The 21,251-nt window shown below is 41.0% G+C and overlaps 1 protein-coding gene across 1 annotated transcript in view; it reads left to right on the top strand.

Annotated features, from left to right (window-relative positions):
* Positions 1-21,251, top strand: part of RSBN1 (round spermatid basic protein 1) — a 201,335-nt gene that overhangs the window by 50,454 nt on the left and 129,630 nt on the right. The window lies entirely within an intron of this gene.

The following is a 21,251-nucleotide window of genomic DNA, read 5'->3' as shown; positions in this document are numbered from 1 at the left end:
GCAGACCCTCCGTCCTCCCCCTTCCCTACATATGAAAAGACAGATTATACAGACAGGAGCCAAAACAATCTGTAGACATCATTATACATCTAAAACATTGGGGCTTGAATATTTACAATATTTAAAAATAAGCAAAACTATACATTTCTCCAACATTGGTGTGTCCGGTCCACGGCGTCATCCTTACTTGTGGGATATTCTCTTCCCCAACAGGAAATGGCAAAGAGTCCCAGCAAAGCTGGTCACATGATCCCTCCTAGGCTCCGCCCACCCCAGTCATTCTCTTTGCCGTTGCACAGGCAACATCTCCACGGAGATGGTTAAGAGTTTTTTGTAGTTTTATTCTTCTATCAAGTGTTTGTTATTTTAAAATAGTGCTGGTATGTACTATTTACTCTGAAACAGAAAAGGATGAAGATTTCTGTTTGTAAGAGGAAGATGATTTTTAGCAGACAGTAACTAAAATCGATTGCTGTTTCCACACAGGACTGTTGAGATGAAGTAACTTCAGTTGGGGGAAACAGTTAGCAGTCTTTTCTGCTTAAGGTATGACTAGCCATATTTCTAACAAGACCATGTAATGCTGGAAGGCTGTCATTTCCCCTCATGGGGACCGGTAAGCCATTTTCTTAGTTAAACATAAAAGAATAAAGGGCTTCAAAAAGGGCTTAAAAACTGGAAGACATTTTTCTGGGCTAAAACAATTGCTTTACTAGGCATATTATGCAGATTCTAACTAATTATTGGTATTATAATCTTGGGGAACGTTTAGAAAAACGGCAGGCACTGTGTTGGACACCTTTTTCAGATGGGGGCCTTTCTAGTTATAGACAGAGCCTCATTCTGGGACTGTATAGGGGTTAAATGTAAAAACGGCTCCGGTTCCGTTAAGTTAAGGGTTAAAGCTCTGAAATTTGGTGTGCAATACTTTTAATGCTTTAAGACACTGTGGTGAAATTTTGGTGAATTTTGAACAATTCCTTCATACTTTTTCACATATTCAGTAATAAAGTGTTTTCAGTTTGAAATTTAAAGTGACAGTAACGGTTTTATTTTAAAACGTTTTTTGTGCTTTGTTGACAAGTTTAAGCCTGTTTAACATGTCTGTACCATCAGATAAGCTATGTTCTATATGTATGAAAGCCAATGTGTCTCCCCATTTAAATTTATGTGATAATTGTGCCATAGTGTCCAAACAAAGTAAGGACAGTAATGCAACAGATAATGATATTGCCCAAGATGATTCCTCAAATGAGGGGAGTAAACATGATACTACATCATCCCCTACTGTGTCTACACCAGTTATGCCCACACAGGAGGCCCCTAGTACATCTAGTGCGCCAATACTTATTACCATGCAACAATTAACGGCTGTAATGGATAACTCCATAGCAAATCTTTTATCCAAAATGCCTACTTATCAGAGAAAGCGCGATTGCTCTGTTTTAAACACTGAAGAGCAAGAGGACACTGATGATAACTGTTCTGACATACCCTCACACCAATCTCAAGGGGCCATGAGGGAGGTTTTGTCTGATGGAGAAATTTCAGATTCAGGAAAAATTTCTCATCAAGCTGAACCTGATGTTGTGACATTTAAATTTAAATTAGAACATCTCCGTGCACTGCTTAAGGAGGTGTTATCTACTCTGGATGATTGTGACAATTTGGTCATTCCAGAGAAATTATGTAAGATGGACAAGTTCCTAGAGGTTCCGGTGCCCCCCGACGCTTTTCCTATACCCAAGCGGGTGGCGGACATAGTAAATAAAGAGTGGGAAAGGCCCGGCATACCTTTTGTTCCCCCCCCTATATTTAAGAAATTATTTCCTATAGTCGACCCCAGAAAGGACTTATGGCAGACAGTCCCCAAGGTCGAGGGGGCGGTTTCTACTCTAAACAAACGCACTACTATTCCTATCGAAGATAGTTGTGCTTTCAAAGATCCTATGGATAAGAAATTAGAGGGTTTGCTTAAAAATATTTTTGTACATCAAGGTTACCTTCTACAACCAATTTCATGCATTGTTCCTGTCACTACGGCAGCGTGTTTCTGGTTCGAGGAACTAGAAAAATCGCTCAGTAAAGAATCTTCGTATGAGGAGGTTATGGACAGAGTTCAAGCACTTAAATTGGCTAACTCTTTTGTTTTAGATGCCGCTTTGCAATTAGCTAGATTAGCGGCGAAAAATTCAGGGTTTGATGTCGTGGCGCGCAGAGTGCTTTGGCTAAAGTCTTGGTCAGCGGATGTGTCTTCCAAGACAAAATTGCTTAACATTCCTTTCAAAGGTAAAACATTATTTGGACCTGATTTGAAAGAGATTATTTCAGACATCACTGGGGGAAAGGGCCACGCCCTCCCACAGGATAGGTCTTTTAAGGCTAATAATAAGCCTAATTTTCGTCCCTTTCGCAGAAACGGACCAGTCTCTAATTCTGTATCCTCTAAGCAAGAGGGTAATACTTCACAACCCAAACCAGCCTGGAAACCAATGCAAGGCTGGAACAAGGGTAAGCAGGCCAAGAAGCCTACCACTGCTACCTAAACAGCATGAAGGGATAGCCCCCGATCCGGGACCGGATCTAGTGGGGGGCAGACTTTCTCTCTTTGCTCAGGCTTGGGCAAGAGATGTTCAGGATCCTTGGGCGCTAGAAATAGTTTCTCAAGGTTATCTCCTGGAATTCAAGGAACTACCCCCAAGGGAAAGGTTCCACAGGTCTCAATTATCTTCAAACCAAATAAAGAGACAGGCATTCTTACATTGTGTAGAAGACCTGTTAAAGATGGGAGTGATACATCCAGTTCCAATAAGAGAACAAGGAATGGGATTTTATTCCAATCTGTTCATAGTTCCCAAAAAAGAGGGAACATTCAGACCAATTTTGGATCTAAAGATCCTAAACAAATTTCTCAGGGTACCATTGTTCAAAATGGAAACTATTTGAACGATCCTACCTACTATCCAGGAAAATCAATTTATGACTACCGTGGATTTAAAGGATGCGTACCTACATATTCCTATCCACAAGGAACATAATCAGTTCCTAAGGTTCGCTTTTCTGGACAAGCATTACCAGTTTATGGCACTTCCATTTGGATTAGCCACTGCTCCAAGGATTTTCACAAAGGTACTAGGGTCCCTTCTAGCGGTTCTAAGACCAAGGGGCATTGCAGTAGTACCTTACTTGGACGACATCCTGATTCAAGCGTCGTCCCTGTCAAAAGCAAAGGCTCATACGGACATTGTCCTAGCCTTTCTCAGATCTCACGGATGGAAGGTGAACAAAGAAAAAAGTTCTCTGTCCCCGTCAACAAGAGTTCCCTTCTTGGGAACAATAATAGATTCCTTAGAAATGAGGATTTTTCTGACAGAGGTCAGAAAATCAAAACTTCTAAGCTCTTGTCAAGTACTTCATTCTGTTCCTCGTCCTTCCATAGCGCAGTGCATGGAAGTAATAGGATTGATGGTTGTAACAATGGACATAGTTCCTTTTGCACGAATTCATCTAAGACCATTACAACTGTGCATGCTCAGACAGTGGAATGGGGATTATACAGACTTGTCTCCGACGATTCAAGTAGATCAAAAGACCAGAGATTCACTCCGTTGGTGGCTGACCCTGGACAATCTGTCACAGGGAATGAGCTTCCGCAGACCAGAGTGGGTCATTGTCACGACCGACGCCAGCCTAGTGGGCTGGGGCGCGGTCTGGGAATCCCTGAAAGCTCAGGGTCTATGGTCTCGGGAAGAGTCTCTTCTCCCGATAAACATTTTGGAACTGAGAGCGATATTCAATGCTCTCAGAGCTTGGCCTCAACTAGCAAAGGCCAAATTCATAAGGTTTCAGTCAGACAACATGACGACCGTTGCATATATCAATCATCAGGGGGGAACAAGGAGTTCCCTGGCGATGAAAGAAGTGACCAAGATAATTCAATGGGCGGAGGATCACTCCTGCCACTTGTCTGCGATCCACATCCCAGGAGTGGAAAATTGGGAAGCGGATTTTCTGAGTCGTCAGACATTCCATCCGGGGGAGTGGGAACTCCATCTGGAAATCTTTGCCCAAATAACTCAATTATGGGGCATTCCAGACATGGATCTGATGGCGTCTCGTCAGAACTTCAAGGTTCCTTGCTACGGGTCCAGATCCAGGGATCCCAAGGCGACCCTAGTAGATGCACTAGTAGCACCTTGGACCTTCAACCTAGCTTATGTATTCCCACCGTTTCCTCTCATCCCCAGGCTGGTAGCCAGGATCAATCAGGAGAGGGCCTCAGTGATCTTGATAGCTCCTGCGTGGCCACGCAGGACTTGGTATGCAGACCTGGTGAATATGTCATCGGCTCCACCATGGAAGCTACCTTTGAGACAGGACCTTCTTGTTCAGGGTCCATTCGAACATCCGAATCTGGTTTCCCTCCAACTGACGGCTTGGAGATTGAACGCTTGATTTTATCAAAGCGTGGGTTTTCAGATTCTGTAATAGATACTCTGATTCAGGCTAGAAAGCCTGTAACTAGAAAAATTTACCATAAAATATGGAAAAAATATATCTGTTGGTGTGAATCTAAAGGATTCCCATGGAACAAGATAAAAATTCCTAAGATTCTATTGTTTCTACAAGAAGGTTTGGAGAAAGGATTATCTGCAAGTTCTCTGAAGGGACAGATCTCTGCTTTATCTGTTTTACTTCACAAAAGACTGGCAGCTGTGCCAGATGTTCAAGCATTTGTTCAGGCTCTGGTTAGGATCAAGCCTGTTTACAGACCTTTGACTCCTCCCTGGAGTCTAAATCTAGTTCTTTCAGTTCTTCAAGGGGTTCCGTTTGAACCCTTACATTCCGTAGATATTAAGTTATTATCTTGGAAAGTTTTGTTTTTGGTTGCAATTTCTTCTGTTTCAGAGTTATCTGCTCTGCAGTGTTCTCCGCCCTATCTGGTGTTACATGCAGATAAGGTGGTTTTGCGTACTAAGCCTGGTTTTCTTCCGAAAGTTGTTTCCAACAAAAATATTAACCAGGAGATAGTTGTACCTTCTTTGTGTCCGAATCCAGTTTCAAAGAAGGAACGTTTGTTACACAATTTGGACGTAGTCCGTGCTCTAAAATTCTATTTAGAGGCTACTAAAGATTTCAGACAAACATCTTCCTTGTTTGTTGTTTATTCTGGTAAAAGGAGAGGTCAAAAAGCGACTTCTACCTCTCTTTCCTTTTGGCTTAAAAGCATTATCCGATTGGCTTATGAGACTGCCGGACGGCAGCCTCCTGAAAGAATCACAGCTCACTCCACTAGGGCTGTGGCTTCCACATGGGCCTTCAAGAACGAGGCTTCTGTTGACCAGATATGTAAGGCAGCGACTTGGTCTTCACTGCACACTTTTGCCAAATTTTACAAATTTGATACTTTTGCTTCTTCGGAGGATATTTTTGGGAGAAAGGTTTTGCAAGCTGTGGTGCCTTCCGTTTAGGTAACCTGATTTGCTCCCTCCCTTCATCCGTGTCCTAAAGCTTTGGTATTGGTTCCCACTAGTAAGGAAGACGCCGTGGACCAGACACACCAATGTTGGAGAAAACAGAATTTATGCTTACCTGATAAATTACTTTCTCCAACGGTGTGTCCGGTCCACGGCCCGCCCTGGTTTTTTTAATCAGGTCTGATGAATTATTTTCTCTAACTACAGTCACCACGGTACCAAATGGTTTCTCCTATATATTTCCTCCTGTCCGTCGGTCGAATGACTGGGGTGGGCGGAGCCTAGGAGGGACTATATGGCCAGCTTTGCTGGGACTCTTTGCCATTTCCTGTTGGGGAAGAGATATTCCCACAAGTAAGGATGACGCCGTGGACCGGACACACCGTTGGAGAAAGTAATTTATCAGGTAAGCATAAATTCTGTTTTTAAAAGGTTCCAATTTCATGATATTCTAAGAATACCTAGGTAGGTAACATGCACGTTTCTTGAACTATATGGTATCAATTTGTAAGAAGCTTTAAAACACTAGATGACAGCAGTGTGTTTTCAAGGTATAACATTGTTGCGGATGTCCAGGAACACTATATGGAAGGATACTTGTATGTTGTTGAGCCTGCCTACCTGCTTTTTAACAAAAGATCCCTAGACTAAAATTAAATGCAATAGAAGTAAATGGGAAAGTAATGTGTGTTTGTGTACAATATATATATATATATATATATATATATATATATATATATATATATATATATATATATATATATATATATATATATATATATATATATCTCTATATATATCTCTATATATATCTCTATATATATCTATCTCAATCACAAAAGAACTTTTGGGTTTCATGCCTGTTTAAAAAAAATAAAAAAAATTCCAGTTTTAATTTTAAAGTGCACTTTTAGATGCAACCGGAAAAAAATACTTTTAACTGTAAACCTTTGTTATAAAGGGTTGCCCCCCCCCCCCAAATCCTGTCTATTGCACATTACTCATATTGTGAGACTTGAATTTACTTACAAATGTAATATGTTATCCAAAAGCCACAATACAGGCCACCTTATTCCCAAATTGTGTATAAAGCTTGTCCGTGTTCCTTAAAGGATTCCAAAACTTTTGTTTTTTAAGCACTATTAGATAATCACACTCGTATCACTAAAGTTAATATTTCTGCACTTACCTACTTATACAAGAAAACGAAGTCTGTAAATGTAATAAAATGATATTTTATATTGCCACACTGACATCATTGAAGCCAAACCCCCTATTATGGGCCGTTCACTACCCAAACAAATCTCCAATCACAATCTATTTTTACGCATATCATTAGAAGCACATTTCATCACAGTTCGCATGCGCTCTGTGTTCCAGTAACTCGCGCATGCGCAGAATGTTCCTTTCAGACCGCACTTACCCATACAAAGGTATTTCGTATATGTACAATTAAAAGCGGTTTAATGCTAATTATTTTAAAGATATGCTCCCAGTGCAGCGCTGCTTTGTGAAATCTATTTTGCTTTTTTAAATCTATTCAGATCGTCTCCTGTATTGATGGAGAGTGACGTATCCGATGACGATTGCATAACATCGTGCATGCGCATTAGGGGCGAGAAATCGCGCATGTGCATTAGGGACGAATGCCGACATTTTGATAACTCAGGTTATCGTAGCTAATTTGTGGATGATAAATAAAGTGCCAGTGGTGGGTTTGGAAAACAATAAAAATTTACACAAGAATATCTCGAAAATGGTAATAATCTGACACAGTAAGTGCTTTACATATATAATTGTTACATATGAATATAGCGAATGAAGAAGTTTTTTTTTTTTTTACTTTAGTGTCCCTTTAAAGGGACAGTACACACCAATTTCTTTTGCATGATGTACCGAGTCCACGGATTCATCCTAACTTGTGGGATATTGTCCTTCCTGACAGGAAGTAGCAAAGAGAGCACCACAGCAGAGCTGTCTATATAGCTCCCCCCTTAACTCCACCCCCAGTCATTCTCTTTGCTGGCTCTAAGCAGGAAGAGTAAAGTGAAGAGGAGCCATCTCCTTCCCAGCGGACGCGGATCCAACCTCTTCAAGCGACGCCTACTAGCCGAATGACGGTTCCTTTAAGGGACGTCATCCAAGATGGCGTCCCTCGAATTCCGATTGGCTGATAGGATTCTATCAGCCAATCGGAATTAAGGTAGGAAAATTTTTTGACAGCCAATCAGAATTTTCCTACCTTAATTCCGATTGGCTGATAGAATCCTATCAGCCAATCGGAATTCGAGGGACGCCATCTTGGATGACGTCCCTTAAAGGAACCGTCATTCGGCTAGTAGGCGTCGCTTGAAGAGGTTGGATCCGCGTCCGCTGGGAAGAAGATGGCTCCGCTCCGGAAGAAAGAAGATTGAAGATGCGGCTTGATAGAAGACTTCATCCCGATGATGGACTTCCGACTTCATCCCGATGATGGATTTCTTCAGCCGCCGCTAGGATCCAGACTTCAGCCCGAGGATGGACGTCACTCTTCAGCCCCCCGCTTGGGCTTGGATCAAGACTTCGGACCCTCTTCTGGACCGATCGGTGAACACAAGGTAGGAAGATCTTCAGGGGCTTAGTGTTAGGTTTATTTAAGGGGGGTTTGGGTTAGATTAGGGGTATGTGGGTGGTGGGTTGTAATGTTGGGGGGGGTATTGTATGTTTTTTTTTTTTTTTACAGGCAAAAGAGCTGAATTCTTTGGGGCATGCCCCGCAAAGGGCCCTTTTAAGGGCTGGTAAGGTAAAAGAGCTTTGAACTTTTGTAATTTAGAATAGGGTAGGGCATTTTTTTATTTTGGGGGTCTTTGTTATTTTATTAGGGGGCTTAGAGTAGGTGTAATTAGTTTAAAATTGTTGTAATATTTTTCTAATGTTTGTAAATATTTTTTTATTTTTTGTAACTTAGTTCTTTTTTATTTTTTGTACTTTAGTTACTTTATTTAATTGTATTTATTTGCAGGAATTGTATTTAATTTATTTATTGATAGTGTAGTGTTAGGTTTAATTGTAACTTAGGTTAGGATTTATTTTACAGGTAATTTTGTAATTATTTTAACTATTTTAGCTATTAAATAGTTCTTAACTATTTTAATAGCTATTTTACCTGGTTAAAATAAATACAAAGTTACCTGTAAAATAAATATAAATCCTAAAATAGCTATAATATAATTATAATTTATATTGTAGCTATATTAGGATTTATTTAACAGGTAAGTATTTAGCTTTAAATAGGAATAATTTTATATAATAAGAGTTAATTTATTTCGTTAGATTTAAATTATATTTAACTTAGGGGGGTGTTAGTGTTAGGGTTAGACTTAGCTTTAGGGGTTAATACATTTATTAGAATAGCGGTGAGCTCCAGTCGGCAGATTAGGGGTTAATAATTGAAGTTAGGTGTCGGCGATGTTAGGGAGGGCAGATTAGGGGTTAATACTATTTATTATAGGGTTATTGAGGCGGGAGTGAGGCGGATTAGGGGTTAATAAGTGTAGGCAGGTGGAGGCGACGTTGTGGGGGGCAGATTAGGGGTTAATAAATATAATATAGGGGTCGGCGGTGTTAGGGGCAGCAGATTAGGGGTACATAGGGATAATGTAAGTAGCGGCGGTTTACGGAGCGGCAGATTAGGGGTTAAAAAAAATATGCAGGGGTCAGGGATAGCGGGGGTGGCAGATTAGGGGTTAATAAGTGTAAGGTTAGGGGTGTTTAGACTCGGGGTACATGTTAGAGTGTTAGGTGCAGACGTAGGAAGTGTTTCCCCATAGCAAACAATGGGGCTGCGTTAGGAGCTGAACGCGGCTTTTTTGCAGGTGTTAGGTTTTTTTCAGCTCAAACAGCCCCATTGTTTCCTATGGGGGAATCGTGCACGAGCACGTTTTTGAAGCTGGCCGCGTCCGTAAGCACCGCTGGTATCGAGAGTTGAAGTTGCGGTAAATATGCTCTACGCTCCTTTTTTGGAGCCTAACGCAGCCATTCTGTGAACTCTAAATACCAGTGGTATTTAAAAGGTGCGGCCAGAAAAAAGCACGCGTAGCTAACGCACCCCTTTGGCCGCAAAACTCTAAATCTAGGCCTAAGTTTTTTAGATTTGAGTAGGCCCCAGTAACATCGAGTGAGGTGGACGGGGCCTATTTCCTTAGTTGCGCATTCAGTTATACAGACAAGCAGCAAGCAACTTCTCCTGAGGTCCTGATGATCTTCTGAGGGTCTATTCGAAGCTTTAACCCCATATTATCGTTCCTAAGGGCAGGTAGGGCCATAGCAGAGCTGTGGCAAGGTGCTTATAGGGGTGTTTAACCGGTTTTACACATTTTTCAATCCGGTTTTGTCATTTGGCAGTTTATTGTTTATTAACTTGTGGTGCAATCCTTCTAAAGCTTAGTGGGTACACTCTTAAAATTTCAGAAAAATTGAAGCAATTTTAACCTGTTTTGCAGTTTGTGTATGCCTTTTTCTCGTAAAGGCACAGTACTGTTTTTGCAAATTGTGTTTTTTTCATTAAATAAAGTGTTTTCCAAGCTTGCTTGCCTCATTATTAGCCTGTTAAACATGTCTGACACTGAGGAAACTAATTGTTCAATTTGTTTAGAAGCCATTGTGGAACCCCCTCTTAGAATGTGTCCCACTTGTACTGATATGTCTATAAATTGCAAACAGCAAATTTTGACTTATAAAAGTTTGGCATTAGATGATTCTCAGACAGAAGGAAATCAGGTTTTGCCATCTAGTTCTCCCCAAGTGTCACAACCGGTAACGCCTGCACAAGTACTTTTAGTGCGTCTAATTCTTTCACCTTGCAGGATATGGCTTCAGTTATGAATTCTACCCTCACAGAGGTATTATCTAAGCTGCCTGGTTTGCAAGAGAAGCGCAGTAGCTCTGGGTTAAGAACAAATGCTGAGCCTTCTGACGCTTTAGTAGCCGTATCCAATATTCCCTCACAAGGTTCTGAAGTAGGGATGAGGGATTTGATGTCTGAGGGAGAGATTTCTGATTCAGGAAAGACGTTCCCTCAGATTCAGATATGACGGCATTTAAATTTAAGCTAGAGCACCTCCGCTTATTGCTTAGGGAGGTTTTAGCTACTCTGGATGATTGTGACCCTATTGTAGTTCCAGAGAACACTGATGTGTTTCTGGTCCCTAAGAGGATTTCGGACATTGTTACTAAGGAGTGGGATAGACCAGGTATTCCTTTCTCTCCCCCTCCTGTTTTTAAGAAAATGTTTCCCATTTCTGACACCATAAAGGACTCATGGCAGACGGTCCCTAAGGTGGAGGGAGCTATTTCTACCCTGGCTAAGCGTACAACTATACCTATTGAAGACAGTTGTGCTTTCATTGATCCTATGGATAAAAAATTAGAGGGTCTCCTAAAGAATTTTTGTTCATCAAGGTATTCTTCTCCAACCTATAGCGTACATTGTTCCTGTAACCACTGCAGCTGCCTTTTGGTTTGAGGCTCTAGAAGAGGCTCTTCAGATGGAGACCCCACTAGATGATATTTTGGACAGAATTAAGGCTCTTAAATTGGCTAATTCTTTTATTACAGACGCCGCTTTTCATCTTGCTAAATTAGCAGCAAAAAATTCAGGTTTTGCCATTTTAATGCATAGAGTGTTATGGCTTAAGTCCTGGTCAGCTGATGTGTCATCTAAATCTAAGCTTTTGTCCATCCCTTTCAAAGGTAAGACCCTATTCGGGCCTGCATTGAAAGAGATCATTTCTGACATTACTGGAGGGAAGGGTCATACCCTCCCTCAGGATAAGTCAAAAAAAATAATTTTTGTTCCTTTCGAAACTTCAGAAGTGGTCCCCTCTACCTCTTCCCCTGCTGCAAAGCAAGAGGGGAACTTTGCTCAATCCAAGCCAACCTGGAGACCTAATCAGGCTTGGAACAAGTGTAAACCGGCCAAAAAACCTGCTGCTGACTCTAAGTCAGCATTAAGGGGTAGCCCCCGATCCGGGACCGGATCTAGTAGGGGGCAGACTCTCTTTCTTTGCTCAGGCCTGGGCAAGAGACGTTCAGGATTCCTTGGCAGTAGAAATTGTAACCCAGGGATACCTTCTAGATTTCAAGGATTCTCCTCCAAAGGGGAGGTTCCATCTTTCTCAATTGTCTGTAAACCTGACAAAAAGAGAAGCGTTCTTACGCTGTGTAGAAGACCTTTTTACCATGGGAGTGATCTGCCCAGTTCCAAAAGCAGAACATGGGCAGGGGTTCTACTCCAATCTGTTTATAGTTCCCAAAAAGGAGGGAACCTTCAGACCAATTCTGGATCTCAAGATCCTAAACCAATGCCTTTCAAGATGGAGACCATTCGGACTATCTTACCATTGATCCAGGAGGGTCAATATATGACCACCGTGGACTTAAAGGATGCATATCTACACATTCCTAACCACAAAGATCATCACCAGTTCCTAAGGTTCGCCTTTCTGGACAAGCATTATCAGTTTGTGGCTCTTCCTTTCGGGTTGGCCACGGCACCGCAAATCTTCACGAAGGTGCTAGGGTCCCTTCCGGCGGTTCTAAGGTCACGGGGCATAGCAGTGGCACCTTATCTAGACGACATTCTAATTCAAGCGTCGTCCTTCCAACTAGCCAAGTCTCACACGGACTTAGTGTTGGCCTTTCTAAGGTCTCACGGGTGGAAAGTGAACGTAAAAAAAGAGTTCTTTCCCCCCTCACAAGAGTTTCATTTCTAGGGACTCTGATAAACTCGGTGGACATGAAAATATTTCTTTCATGTAATTAGCAAGAGTCCATGAGCTAGTGACGTATGGGATATACATTCCTACCAGGAGGGGCAAAGTTTCCCAAACCTCAAAATGCCTATAAATACACCCCTCACCACACCCACAATTCAGTTTTACAAACTTTGCCTCCTATGGAGGTGGTGAAGTGAGTTTGTGCTAGATTCTACGTTGATATGCGCTCCGCAGCAAGTTGGAGCCCGGTTTTCCTCTCAGCGTGCAGTGAATGTCAGAGAGATGTGAGGAGAGTATTGCCTATTTTGAATGCAGTGATCTCCTTCTACGGGGTCTATTTCATAGGTTCTCTGTTATCGGTCGTAGAGATTCATCTCTTACCTCCCTTTTCAGATCGACGATATACTCTTATATATATATATATATACCATTTACCTCTGCTGATTTTCGTTTCAGTACTGGTTTGGCTTTCTACAAACATGTAGATGAGTGTCCTGGGGTAAGTAAGTCTTATTTTCTGTGACACTCTAAGCTATGGTTGGGCACTTTGTTTATAAAGTTCTAAATATATGTATTCAAACATTTATTTGCCTTGTCTCAGGATGTTCAACATTCCTTAATTTCAGACAGTCAGTTTCATATTTGGGATAATGCACTTGAATCAATTATTTTTTCTTACCTTAAAAAATTAGACTTTTTGCCTGTGGGCTGTTAGGCTCGCGGGGGCTGAAAATGCTTCATTTTATTGTGTAATTCTTGGCGCGGACTTTTTTGGCGCAAAAAATCTTTTCTGTTTCCGGCGTCATACGTGTCGCCGGAAGTTGCGTCATTTTTGACGTTCTTTTGCTCCAAAAATGTCGGCGTTCCGGATGTGGCGTCATATTTGGCGCCAAAAAGCATTTAGGCGCCAAATAATGTGGGCGTCTTATTTGGCGCCAAAAAATATGGGCGTCGCTTTTGTCTCCACATTATTTAAGTTCATTTTTTCTTTGCTTCTGGTTGCTAGAAGCTTGTTCATTGGCATTTTTTTCCCATTCCTGAAACTGTCATTTAAGGAATTTGATCTATTTTGCTTTATATGTTGTTTTTTCTCTTACATATTGCAAGATGTCTCACGTTGCATCCGAGTCAGAAGATACTTCAGGAAAATCGCTGCCTAGTGCTGAAACTACCAAAGCTAAGTGTATCTGCTGTAAACTTTTGGTAGCTATTCCTCCAGCTGTTTGTATTAATTGTCATGACAAACTTGTTAATGCAGATAATATTTCCTTTAGTAATGTACCTTTTACCTGTTGCAGTTCCATCAACATCTAAGGTTCAGAATGTTCCTGATAACATAAGAGATTTTGTTTCTGAATCCATCAAGAAGGCTATGTCTGTTATTCCTCCTTCTAGTAAACATAAAAAATCTTTTAAAACTTCTCTTTATACAGATGAATTTTTAAATGAACATCATCATTCTGATTCTGATGACTCTTCTGGTTCAGAGGATTCTGTCTCAGAGATTGATGCTGATAAATCTTCATATTTATTTAAAATGGAATTTATTCGTTCTTTACTTAAAGAAGTACTAATTGCTTTAGAAATTGAGGATTCTGGTCCTCTTGATACTAATTCTAAATGTTTAGATAAGGTCTTTAAATCTCCTGTAGTTATTCCAGAAGTTTTTCCTGTTCCTAATGCTATTTCTGAAGTAATTTCCAGAGAATGGGATAAATTGGGTAATTCATTTACTCCTTCTAAACGTTTTAAGCCATTATATCCTGTGCCGTCTGACAGATTAGAATTTTGGGACAAAATCCCTAGAGTTGATGGGGCTATTTCTACCCTTGCTAAACGGACTACTATTCCTACGTCAGATGGTACTTCGTTTAAGGATCCTTTAGATAGGAAAATTGAATCCTTTCTAAGAAAAGCTTATCTGTGTTCAGGTAATCTTCTTAGACCTGCTATATCATTGGCTGATGTTGCTGCAGCTTCAACTTTTTGGTTGGAAACTTTAGCGCAACAAGTAACAGATCATGATTCTCATAATATTATTATTCTTCTTCAAAATGCTAATAATTTTATCTGTGATGCCATTTTTGATATTATCAGAGTTGATGTCAGGTTTATGTCTCTAGCTATTTTAGCTAGAAGAGCTTTATGGCTTAAAACTTGGAATGCTGATATGGCTTCTAAATCAACTCTACTTTCCATTTCTTTCCAGGGTAACAAATTATTTGGTTCTCAGTTGGATTCTATTATCTCAACTGTTACTGGTGGGAAAGGAACTTTTTTACCACAGGATAAAAAATCTAAGGGTAAGAACAGGGCTAATAATCGTTTTCGTTCCTTTCGTTTCAACAAAGAACAAAAGCCTGATCCTTCATCCTCAGGAGAAGTTTCAGTTTGGAAACAATCTCCAGTCTGGAATAAATCCAAGCCTTCTAGAAAGGCAAAGCCAGCTTCTAAGTCCACATGAAGGTGCGGCCCTCATTCCAGCTCAGCTGGTAGGGGGCAGGTTACGTTTTTTCTAAGAAATTTGGATCAATTCTGTTCACAATCTTTGGATTCAGAACATTGTTTCAGAAGGGTACAGAATTGGTTTCAAGATGAGACCTCCTGCAAAGAGATTTTTTCTTTCCCGTGTCCCAGTAAATCCAGTGAAAGCTCAAGCATTTCTGAATTGTGTTTCAGATCTAGAGTTGGCTGGAGTAATTATGCCAGTTCCAGTTCTGGAACAGGGGATGGGGTTTTATTCAAATCTCTTCATTGTACCAAAGAAGGAGAATTCCTTCAGACCAGTTCTGGATCTAAAAATATTGAATCGTTATGTAAGGATACCAACGTTCAAAATGGTAACTGTAAGGACTATCTTGCCTTTTGTTCAGCAAGGGCATTATATGTCCACAATAGATTTACAGGATGCATATCTGCATATTCCGATTCATCCAGATCATTATCAGTTCCTGAGATTCTCTTTTCTGGACAAGCATTACCAGTTTGTGGCTCTGCCGTTTGGCCTAGCTACAGCTCCAAGAATTTTTACAAAGGTTCTCGGTGCCCTTCTGTCTAATCAGAGAACAGGGTATTGTGGTATTTCCTTATTTGGACGATATCTTGGTACTTGCTCAGTCTTTACATTTAGCAGAATCTCATACGAATCGACTTGTGTTGTTTCTTCAAGATCATGGTTGGAGGATCAATTCACCAAAAAGTTCATTGACTCCTCAGACAAGGGTAACCTTTCTGGGTTTCCAGATAGATTCAGTGTCCATGACTCTGTCTTTGACAGACAAGAGACGTCTAAAATTGATCTCAGCTTGTCGAAACCTTCAGTCACAATCATTCCCTTCGGTAGCCTTATGCATGGAAATTCTAGGTCTTATGACTGCTGCATCGGACGCGATGCCCTTTGCTCGTTTTCACATGCGACCTCTTCAGCTCTGTATGCTGAATCAATGGTGCAAGGATTACACAAAGATATCTCAATTAATATCTTTAAAACCGATTGTACGACACTCTCTAACGTGGTGGACAGATCACCATCGTTTAATTCAGGGGGCTTCTTTTGTGCTTCCGACCTGGACTGTAATTTCAACAGATGCAAGTCTCACAGGTTGGGGAGCTGTGTGGGGATCTCTGACGGCACAAGGAGTTTGGGAATCTCAGGAGGTGAGATTACCGATCAATATTTTGGAACTCCGTGCAATTTTCAGAGCTCTTCAGTTTTGGCCTCTTCTGAAGAGAGAATCGTTCATTTGCTTTCAGACAGACAATGTCACAACTGTGGCATACATCAATCATCAAGGAGGGACTCACAGTCCTCTGGCTATGAAAGAAGTATCTCGAATTTTGGTTTGGGCGGAATCCAGCTCCTGTCTAATCTCTGCGGTTCATATCCCAGGTATAGACAATTGGGAAGCGGATTATCTCAGTTACCAAACGTTGCATCCGGGCGAATGGTCTCTTCACCCAGAGGTATTTCTTCAGATTGTTCAAATGTGGGAGCTTCCAGAAATAGATCTGATGGCGTCTCATCTAAACAAGAAACTTCCCAGGTATCTGTCCAGATCCCGGGATCCTCAGGCGGAAGCAGTGGATGCATTATCACTTCCTTGGAAGTATCATCCTGCCTATATCTTTCCGCCTCTAGTTCTTCTTCCAAGAGTAATCTCCAAGATTCTGAAGGAATGCTCGTTTGTTCTGTTGGTAGCTCCGGCATGGCCTCACAGGTTTTGGTATGCGGATCTTGTCCGGATGGCCTCTTGCCATCCGTGGACTCTTCCGCTAAGACCAGACCTTCTGTCGCAAGGTCCTTTTTTCCATCAGGATCTCAAATCCTTAAATTTAAAGGTATGGAGATTGAACGCTTGATTCTTGGTCAAAGAGGTTTCTCTGACTCTGTGATTAATACTATGTTACAGGCTCGTAAATCTGTATCTAGAGAGATATATTATAGAGTCTGGAAGACATATTTCTTGGAGTCTTTCTCATCATTTTTCTTGGCATTCTTTTAGAATTCCGAGAATTTTACAGTTTCTTCAGGATGGTTTAGATAAAGGTTTATCCGCAAGTTCTTTGAAAGGACAAATCTCTGCTCTTTCTGTTCTTTTTCACAGAAAGATTGCTAATCTTCCTGATATTCATTGTTTTGTACAAGCTTTGGTTCGTATAAAACCTGTCATTAAGTCAATTTCTCCTCCTTGGAGTTTGAATTTGGTTCTGGGGGCTCTTCAAGCTCCTCCGTTTGAACCTATGCATTCATTGGACATTAAATTACTTTCTTGGAAAGTTTTGTTCCTTTTGGCGAACTCTAATGCCAGAAGAGTCTCTGAATTATCTGCTCTTTCTTGTGAGTCTCCTTTTCTGATTTTTCATCAGGATAAGGCGGTGTTGCGAACTTCTTTTGAATTTTTACCTAAAGTTGTGAATTCCAACAACATTAGTAGAGAAATTGTGGTTCCTTCATTATGTCCTAATCCTAAGAATTCTAAGGAGAAATCGTTGCATTCTTTGGATGTTGTTAGAGCTTTGAAATATTATGTTGAAGCTACTAAGTCTTTCCGAAAGACTTCTAGTCTATTTGTCATCTTTTCCGGTTCTAGAAAAGACCAGAAAGCTTCTGCCATTTCTTTGGCATCTTGGTTGAAATCTTTAATTCATCATGCCTATGTTGAGTCGGGTAAAACTCCGCCTCAAAGGATTACAGCTCATTCTACTAGGTCAGTTTCTACTTCCTGGGCGTTTAGGAATGAAGCTTCGATTGATCAGATTTGCAAAGCAGCAACTTGGTCCTCTTTGCATACTTTTACTAAATTCTACCATTTTGATGTATTTTCTTCCTCTGAAGCAGTTTTTGGTAGAAAAGTACTTCAGGCAGCGGTTTCAGTTTGAATCTTCTGTTTATGTTTTTCATTAAACTTATTTTGGGTGTGGATTATTTTCAGCAGGAATTGGCTGTCTTTATTTTTTCCCTCCCTCTCTAGTGACTCTTGTGTGGAAAGATCCACATCTTGGGTAATCATTATCCCATACGTCACTAGCTCATGGACTCTTGCTAATTACATGAAAGAAAACATAATTTATGTAAGAACTTACCTGATAAATTCATTTCTTTCATATTAGCAAGAGTCCATGAGGCCCGCCCTTTTTTGTGGTGGTTATGATTTTTTTGTATAAAGCACAATTATTCCAATTCCTTATTTTATATGCTTTCACACTTTTTTCTTATCACCCCACTTCTTGGCTATTCGTTAAACTGAATTGTGGGTGTGGTGAGGGGTGTATTTATAGGCATTTTGAGGTTTGGGAAACTTTGCCCCTCCTGGTAGGAATGTATATCCCATACGTCACTAGCTCATGGACTCTTGCTAATATGAAAGAAATGAATTTATCAGGTAAGTTCTTACATAAATTATGTTTTCTGACGGAAATTCCATTCTGACATTCCATTCCTCGCCCGTCAGTGGCTCAGTGTATGGAGGTAATTGGACTAATGGTAGCGGCAATGGACATAGATAAATCTGGATCAAGAGACCAGAGACTCTCTCTTCTTTGGTGGTTGTCACAGGATCATCTGTCCCAGGGAATGTGTTTCCGCATGCCAGAATGGGTTATAGTGACGACAGATGCCAGTCGTCTGGGCTGGGGTGCAGTCTGGAATTCCCTAAAAGCTCAGGGTTTGTGGACTCGGGAGGAGGCTCTCCTACCGATAAATATTCTGGAATTAAGAGCGATATTCAATGCTCTCCAGGCATGGCCTCAGCTGGCTTCGGCCAGATTCATCAGGTTTCAGTTGGACAACATCACGACTGTGGCTTATATCAATCATCAGGTAGAACAAAGAGTTCCTTAGCGATGATAGAGGTCTCAAGGATAATCCAATGGGCAGAGACTTGCTCTTGCCATCTGTCAGTGATCTATATCCCAGGTGTAGAGAACTGGGAGGCAGATTTTCTAAATCGTCAGACTTTTTTCATCTGGGGGAGTGGGAACTCCATCCGGAGGTGTTTGCTCAGCTGGTGCGGCTATGGGGCACACCAGAGTTGGATCTGATGGCGTCTCGTCAGAATGCCAAACTTCCTTGTTACAGCTCCAGGTCAAGGGATCCTCAGGCTGTACTGATAGATGCTCTAGCAGTACCCTGGTCGTTCAACCTGGCTTGTTTCCACCTTTCCCTCTCCTTCCACGTCTGATTGCCAGAATCAAACAGGAGAGCGCATCAGTGATTTTGATAGCGCCTGCGTGGCCACGCAGGACATGGTATGCAGACCTGGTGGACATGTCATCCCTTCCACCATGGTCTCTGCCATTGAGACAGGACCTTCTGATTCAAGGTCCATTCAAGCATCCAAATCTAATTTCTCTGCAACTGACTGCTTGGAGATTGAACGCTTGATTCTATCAAAGCAGGGTTTCTCTGAGTCAGTCATAAATACCTTGATTCAGGCTCGAAAGCCTGTTACCAGGAACATTTATCATAAGATATGGCGTAAATATCTTTTTTGGTGCGAATCCAAAGGCTTCTCCTGGAGTAAAATCAGGATTCCTAGGATTTTGTCTTTTCTCCAAGAGGGATTGGAGAAAGCATTATCAGCTAGTTCCCAAAAGGGACAGATATCTGCTCTGTCTATTTTGTTGCACAAGCGTCTGGCAGATGTTCCAGACGTTCTGGCTTTTTGTCAGGCTTTAGTTAGAATTAAGCCTGTGTTTAAACCTATTGCTTCGCCATGGAGTCTAAATTTGGTTCTTAGAGTTCTTCAGGGGGTTCCGTTTGAACCCATGCATTCCATAGATATTAAGCTTTTATCTTGGAAAGTTTTGTTCCTAGTTGCTATCTCTTCAGATCAAAGAGTTTCTGAACTATCTGCATTACAATGTGACTCACCTTATCTGGTGTAACATGCTGATAAGGTGGTTTTACGTACCAAGCCTGGGTTCCTACCTAAGGTTGTTACTAACAGGAATATCAATCAAGAAATTGTTGTTCCTTCTGTGTCCTAATCCTTCTTGTAAGAAGGAACGTCTGTTGCACAACTTGGACGTGGTTCGTGCTTTGAAATTTTATTTGCAGGCAACCAAAGATTTTCGTCAAACATCTTCTTTGTTTGTTGTCTATTCTGGAAAGCGTAGGGGTCAAAAGGCTACGGCGACTTCTTTCCTTTTGGCTGAAAAGCATCATCCGTTTGGCTTATGAGACTGCTGGACAGCAGCCTCCTGAAAGGATTACAGCTCATTCTACTAGAGCGGTGGCTTCCACATGGGCTTTTAAAAATGATGCTTCTGTTGAACAGATTTGTAAGGCTGCGACTTGGTCTTCGCTTCATACCTTTTCAAAATTTTACAAATTTTATACTTTTGCTTCTTCGGAGGCTATTTTTGGGAGAGAGGTTTTGCAAGCAGTGGTGCCTTCCATTTAGGTTCCTGTCTTGTCCCTCCCTTTACCCGTGTTCTAAAGCTTTGGTATTGGTATCCCACAAGTTAGGATGAATCCGTGGACTCGGTACATCATGCAAAAGAAAACAAAATTTATGCTTACCTGATAAATTTCTTTCTTTTGCGATGTACCGAGTCCATGGCCCGCCCTGTCTATTCAAGACGGTCAGTATTTTTTTTATGTAAACTTCAGTCACCTCTGCACCTTGTAGTTTCTCCTTTTCTTCCTTGGCCTTCGGTCGAATGACTGGGGGGTGGAGTTAAGGGGGGAGCTATATAGACAGCTCTGCTGTGGTGCTCTCTTTGCTACTTCCTGTCAGGAAGGACAATATCCCATAAGTTAGGATGAATCCGTGGACTCGGTACATAGTAAAAGAAAGAAATTTATCAGGTAAGCATAAATTTTTGTTTTTCATATAACTGCATGTAATAGGCACTACTATAAAGAATACGATGCACAGATACTGATATAAAAATCCAGTATAAAACTGTTTAAAAACTTACTTAGAAGCTCTCAGTTTAGCTCTGTTGAAAAGGTAGCTGGAAAGCCCACTGCAAATGGGAAATAAGACACTCCCCCCTCCCCCTTCTTTTGCATATGAAAAGACCCTTTACACAAACAGGAGCAAGCTGGAGTAGGTAGCTGACGGTATTCTCATAAAACTTTGGGGCTTGGTTAGGGGTCTGAAAATCAGAGCAATGTTATTTAAAAATAAGCAAAACTATACATAAAAAAAAAAAAAAACTTAATGGGCTATATAAATAGATCATCTCCAAAACATTTATGCAAAGACAAAAGGAGTGTATAATGTCCCTTTAAGATAGTTTGTAGTGTATGGCATCTGACTATGATCAAACTTTATTTCTCAATCCCATTTACAACACCGAGCACGTACCATATGGCTCATACATGTGCTGACACCTGAGGTTGGGGGAAAGCTTGCTGCCCTTATCTGCCATTGTTTAAATTCCTTTATCTCTGTGTGGAAACAATATATGTTCTTGGGTCTGTGTAAGCAGGTTTGTAGCATGTTGATAATTATAACAGTTTGTCAAGGGTACTCTGACATTGGCATTTGATGACTTTATGTTAATTGTT

Source organism: Bombina bombina, chromosome 3 (assembly GCF_027579735.1).
Source record: "Bombina bombina isolate aBomBom1 chromosome 3, aBomBom1.pri, whole genome shotgun sequence".
NCBI classification, from domain to species: Eukaryota; Metazoa; Chordata; class Amphibia; order Anura; family Bombinatoridae; genus Bombina; species Bombina bombina.
Note: the sequence above shows the minus strand (reverse complement) of the source record. Positions and strands in the feature narration are given on the sequence as shown.